Below are 6,717 nucleotides of genomic sequence, written 5' to 3'. Positions count from 1 at the left end.
TGTCTTACAGGGAAGGCCCTCGGGACGCCATGCCGAACCCATAGTGACTCACCAACAAGGGGCACCGAAGCCGGGTAGGCTTAAAAGGAAGGCATTCAGGACTGAGACGCTGTCGCAGAGGTATGAACAAGAACCCCGCTCCATGGTTGTCGTCTTTTAAAATATAATAACGCCCATGTTTCCTAGTAGGAAAAACGATCGCCGGACTATATCCGGAGAGGTTGCCAGCCACGCCTCCACCAGTCGGGCTCCAGAGCCGGACTTAGAGGCGGACGCTAACATGGGGCCAACACCGGATGTTCCTCCTATAGAGGATGCGGATAGGCTGTCCGCTACGAATTCCGAAGTGGAGAGCGCCATGAATCACAGGCGTCGTCGGGCCGTACTCCGCGACGCTTGTTTCTCCCAAGAGGCGTTCGATGCCTTCAACTCGGGAGACGCGTACATCCGAGCTACTCAAAATGGTCTTGCCAGAGCCACGGACCAGTATGTAAAGGATATACGGGTAAGAAAATCTAATAATTATGTATATCAGTAGCCCCTGAGACTTGAAACAGTTGACACAACTGATTTAAGGATCATTATTTGTGTAGGTTCTTATGGAGAAGAATGCCCAGTTGTCTCAAGAGATGGAGGAGTGCAAAGCCCAGCTTCAGGCCGCAGTTGCCGTAGTGAAGGAGTCCGAGAAGGCCCCATCTGGTAACACTTGTTTCTATTGCAAAGAATGACATGTACCAGGTAGTATGCGGCATGCATGCAAATCTAACAATAGATTCCGCAGATGACCCTGGAGTGAATCCGGAGGTCGTGCGAGGCGATGAGCAACATACTCAACGACAGCTAAAGGATGGCGAGCGCATGCTTAAGAAGGTTAGGCAGGAGGAAAACGATCTCCAAGATGCCAATATACGGCTGAGTGTTGAACTGAAAGATGTTCAGGCCCAGCTTGCTGACTCCGTAAAGGAGAATAAGAGGCTTCGACGCGGCATTTTTAGTAAGTGCTTGAACGAACTTTTATAGAGTTCGGCGAAGAAACCGACTAACAGAGTTATATCTGTAGGTACGCTGACGGGTCGTCCCGCAGAAGAGATGCCCGGGTCTGCAGGTGATCTTCTGCCCGAGCTCTCACAACTGCACGAACAAGTTCAGCAGGTGATGCAGGGCATTACCCAGGCCTTGTGGCCATCCGCCTCCCTGCCAGGAGGCATGGGGGAGCTCGCAGAGATGCTCAAGGGAGCGCGGCGGTGCTTCCGATTATGGAAGATATCTGCCTGCCGACAAGGTGCGAGGGAAGCCTGGGCCATGGTGAAGACTTGATATACCAAGGCTGACCCGAACCATATGGCCGAAGTCGGACCTGTGGGGTCTGATGGGAAAGAAATCCCCGTCAGTTTGGTGTATGACCAGGTGAAATTAGCCGCAAAGTATTCCCAACAGGATTGTAGGCTAGACAGCCTGTTGGATGGTATAGAAGAAGAATTTAGTCAGTCTAAGTGACTGTGTACTTCGATTGACATATATTGTCCCTAGCCGGATTGTAAATCATTTGTCATGGCAGACCTTTTCGCTTCGACCTCCGGACCCGACAGTCTGGAGTGTATCCGAATACCCGCTCAGTTATGTAAAAAACCGGGGTACGCGTGGAAACCAGGCGTAGGGGTCATAAGTGCTTGAACAGACAAGTACCCAACTAGCTATGTTATATTACATGGATAGTAAGACACATCTTCCAGGGAGAATAGTTCCGTTAAGGGTTCCTTTCCCTGGGTACGCATGCATTAATGTGCATGTCCGAACTGCGAAAGGAGACGCAGGATATAAACATCTGGGGGCATGTATTACAATAAATAAAAGTCATCTTTTGTTCACCGACCGAATATTCCCTTAAGAACGCTAGCTTTCGGCTTCACCCAGTCTGAGGTACACATCCGGCTGACCCGGCAGTAACAATCGCAGAGGTGCTCCCCTTATGCCCTAGCCGAATTAACGGGAACGTAGGGCATAAACACAAGAGCCAGGCAACCCAGCTTGGCCAAAACTTAAGTCATATCGATGCATATAATGGCGAAGAAAAGGTACATGTGGAAAAGTAACACATGTGCGGGGGGCATAAAGCCCGGAACATAATTATATTAAGCTTCTGTATAAGAAGCCCCCAGGTATAATGAGAACGCCTAGCGCGTCAAGATTGTGTAGTCAAGACACATTTTAACCTTGTAAGGCTGTGAAGAAAAAAGGGAAGAAAGAAAGAAAGAAAAGACAGATAGCTTATATATAAAAAATTGACGGAGGTAAGGAGACGAACACATAGTCCGGAACTAGGCGTAGAACCTTCGGAGTCTGGCTGCGTTCCATGGGTTTGGCTCGAGTCGATTGTCCGATGCATCCCGCAGGCGGTACGCTCCATCGGTCAGAACTTGGTCGATAACGAAGGGACCTTCCCATTTGGGCTCGAGTTTGTTCTTTTTCTTCTCTGGTAGGCGTAGAACTAGTTTGCCAACATTATAAGTTTTGGCCCGTACTTCTCTGCTTTGATACCGTCGAGCCTGTTGCTGATAGAATGTGGAGCGGGCTTTTGCCATGTCACGCTCCTCCTCCAGGGCATCCAAATTGTTCTGTCGATCAAGCTCGGCTTCTTTCTCTTCGTACATGCGCACTCGAGGTGAGTCATGAATGATGTCGCAGGGCAGTACCGCCTCTGTGCCGTACACCATGAAAAATGGTGTGTATCCGGTAGTGCGATTCGGCGTGGTCCGCAGCCCCCATAGTACGGAGTCAAGCTCCTCTACCCAATGCGTATCTGATTCCTTTAAGGATCACACTAATCTGGGTTTAATGCCGCTCATGATAAGACCATTTACCCGTTCGACCTGACCGTTTGTTTGGGGGTGATAGACGGAGGCATAATCGAGCTTAATGCCCATGTTGCTGCACCAAGTTTTTACCTCGTCGGCTGTAAAGTTCGAGCCGTTATCGGTGATGATGTTGTGGGGGACGCCATAACGGTGTACAACCCCGGATATGAAGTCTATCACTAGTCCGGATTCGGCCGTTTTAACTGGTTTGGCTTCTATCCATTTGGTGAATTTATCTACCATGACCAATAGGTATTTTTCTTATGGCTTCCCCCTTTAAGGGGTCCGGCCATATCAAGCCCCCAGACCGCAAAGGGCCAAGTAATGGGGATTTTTTGGAGAGCGGTAGGCGGCATATGGCTTTGGTTTGTAAAAAGCTGGCAACCGACGCAACGTTGAACGAGGTCCTGTGCGTCTGCTCGGGCCGTCGGCCAGTAAAAACCTGTTCGGAAGGCCTTGCTTACAAGGGCCCGGGCTGCGGCGTGATGGCCGCCAAGTCCAGCATGAATTTCTGCCAATAGTTGTCGTCCTTCCTCTTCGGAGATGCACCTTTAAAGTACTCCGGTAGCGCTTTTCTTATAAAGCTCTCCCTCGTGGACCTTGTAGGCTTTAGATCGCCACACAATGCAACGTGCCTCGTTGGGGTCCTCGGGGAGTTCTTGCCTAGTTAGGTAAGCCAAGAAGGGTTCTGTCCACGGGGCGATGACGGCCATAATCACGTGGGCCGAAGGTGTTATTTCGGTGGCTGAGCCTCCGATTACGTCAGAGTGTTCGGGATCTGGCGTTGTGGCCGGGTCCGGACTATTGTTGCCGGTCTCTCCTTCCCATACCACGGATGGCTTAAACAGCCTTTCCAAGAAGATATTAGGTGGGACAGGGTCGCGCTTAGCGCCGATGCGGGCGAGGATATCCGCCGCCTGATTGTTTTCCCGGACCACATGGTGGAATTCAAGCCCCTCGAACCGAGCTGACATCTTGAGGACGGCGTTGCGGTAAGCCGCCATTTTCGGATCCTTGGCATCGAAGTCTCCATTTATTTGAGATATTGCGAGGTTCGAATCCCCACGCACCTCTAGGCGTTGAATGCCCATGGAGACTGCCATCCGGAGACCATGTAACAGGACCTCACATTCTGCTGCATTGTTGGAGTCTGTGTATAGTATTTGGAGTACGTATTGGACTGTATCTCCGGTGGGGGATGTCAGGACGACACCAGCCCCCAGACCAGCCAGCATTTTAGAGCCGTCAAAATGCATGATCCAATTGGAGTATGCGCCGTACTCTTTAGGGAGTTTGGCTTCTGTCCATTCAGCGACAAAATCAGCCAGTACTTGTGACTTAATGGCTCGCCGTGGTTTGTATATTATGTCGAACGAGAGGAGCTCAATGGCCCATTTGGCAATCCGGCCCGTGGCATCGCGGTTGTTTATTATGTCGTTGAGTGGTACTTTAGAGGCCACCGTAATTGAACACTCTTGAAAGTAGTGTCGTAGTTTCCGGGATGCCATGAAGACCGTGTATGCTATCTTTTGATAATGTGGGTATCGTGATTTGCATGGAGTGAGGACAGTGGATATGTAGTATACCGGCTTTTGAAGCGGGAACTTATGTCCTTCCGTCTCTCGTTCGACGACGAGCACTGCGCTTACAACTTGGTGTGTTGCCGCTATATATAACAGCATTGGTTCGCCGACATTTGGTGCGGCCAAGATTGGGTTGGTGGCCAGGATGGCTTTTATTTCTTCCAATCCGAACGTGGCCGCATCCGTCCACTCGAAGTGTTCGGTGCGTCGAAGAAGGCGATAAAGGGGTAGTGCCTTTTCTCCTAATCTGGAGATAAAGCGGCTTAAGGCAGCCACGCATCCAGTTAATTTCTGAATTTGCTTGAGGTCTGTTGGGATGGCCAACTGTGACAGAGCTCGGATTTTAGCCGGATTTGCTTCAATTCCTCTACTGGAGACGATGAAGCCCAGGAGCTTTCCGGCGGGCGCGCCGAAAACGCATTTTTCCGGATTGAGCTTGATGTCGTATGTTCGGAGATTGTTGAACGTGAGCCTCAAGTCGTCTATTAAGGATTCAACGTGTCTAGTTTTGATGACCACGTCGTCTACGTATGCCTCCACTGTCTTGCCAATTTGTGTTTCCAGGCATGTCTGAATCATGCGTTGATAAATGCTGTTGCGGCTTGATCGGACTCCGCCATCTTAATTTGATGGTATCCGGAGTATGCGTCAAGGAAACACAATGAGTCGTGTCCTGCAGTAGCGTCGATAATTTGATCGATGCGAGGGAGGGGGAAGGGATCCTTGGGGCAAGCCTTGTCAAGGTCCTTGAAATCGACACATAGGCGCCAGGATTTGTCCTTCTTTGGTACCATCACCAGGTTTGCTAGCCAGTCCGGATGTTTTATTTCTTGAATGAATCCGGCCTCAAGTAACTTGGCTAGCTCCTCTCCCATGGCTTGTCGCTTAGGCTCAGAGAAACGCCGAAGAGTTTGCTTGACTGGCTTGAACCCCTTTAGAATGTTGAGGCTATGCTCGGCCAGCCTGCGTGGGATTCCTGGCATGTCTGAAGGATGCCAGGCGAAGATGTCCCAATTCTCGCGCAAGAACTCCTGTAGTCTGGCGTCTACTGTGGGGTTTAACTGTGCCCCGATGGATGCTGTTTTTGTAGGGTTCGTTGGGTGGACTTGGAATTTGACTATTTCGTCCGCTGGTTTAAAAGAGGTGGACTTGGGTCTTTTGTCGAGTATCACGTCATCCCTATCCACTGTGGAGCGCAGCGCGGTTAGTTCTTCGGCCGCAAGGGCTTCGGATAACGCCTCGAGGGCTAGTGCGGCGGTTTTATTTTCGGCGTGGAGTGCTATGTCCGGATCACTAGCTAGAGTGATGATTCCTTTAGGCCCGGGCATTTTGAGCTTCATGTACCCGTAATGGGGTATAGCTTGGAAGATCGTGAATGCCTCCCGCCCTAGAAGGGCGTGGTATCCGCTACTGAACGGGGCCACTTGGAATGTGATTTCTTCGGACCTATAATTCTCCGGCATGCCGAATACCACATCTAGTGTGATTTTTCTTGCACATCGTGCCTCCCGACTAGGGATGATCCCTCTGAAGGTCGTATTGCTTTGCTCAATGCGGCTCCTGTCTATTTCCATTTTTCGAAGAGTCTCCTCATAGATGAGGTTTAATCCGCTGCCACCGTCCATGAGCACTTTAGTAAGCCGGAAGCCGTCCACAATTGGACTAAGGACCAAAGCGGCTGGTGCTCGGGCTGTTCGGAATTTAGGTTCATCACTGGCATTGAAGGTTATAGCCGTATTACTCCATGGATTTATTGCTGCCACGTGGCAGACTTCGGCAAGGCTGCGGAGTGCTCGCTTACGCCTATTATTTGAGGCGAAGGTCTCGAATACTGTCAATACTGTATTGTTATTGTCCATGGGATGGTGCTCTGCGGTATTGTTGATGAGGAGATCCTCACCGCTCTTGGCCACCTGCCAGAGTATCCAACATGCTCTAAGGCTATGAGTTGGCGTGGTATCCGGTGTACTGTGAATTTTGCATGGCCCGTTGAGCCATCCCTCCAATACAGTTCCACGCCCTGCAGTGGGCTTTTGTTTCTTTGTAATTAGATCGGGTGACTTACGAGAGTACACCCTTTTAGTTCGGACGGGGGGTTTAGTGAGAGCCGGAGGATCCCAGAATTCTGTTTGGGTTTTCCAGACGCTTTCCATCGCACAGTACTTCTGTACTATGGCCGCCAAGTCAGCGAAGTGTGCTATGTCACGGCGACTTATGGCGTTGAGGATTCCCTTGTCCGTGCAGTTTTTGCAAAAGAACGAAATTGCGTCTTCCTCGCG

This window comes from Aegilops tauschii, chromosome 7 (assembly GCF_002575655.3).
Source record: "Aegilops tauschii subsp. strangulata cultivar AL8/78 chromosome 7, Aet v6.0, whole genome shotgun sequence".
Lineage (NCBI taxonomy): Eukaryota > Viridiplantae > Streptophyta > Magnoliopsida > Poales > Poaceae > Aegilops > Aegilops tauschii.
This window is presented reverse-complemented; position numbering follows the sequence as displayed.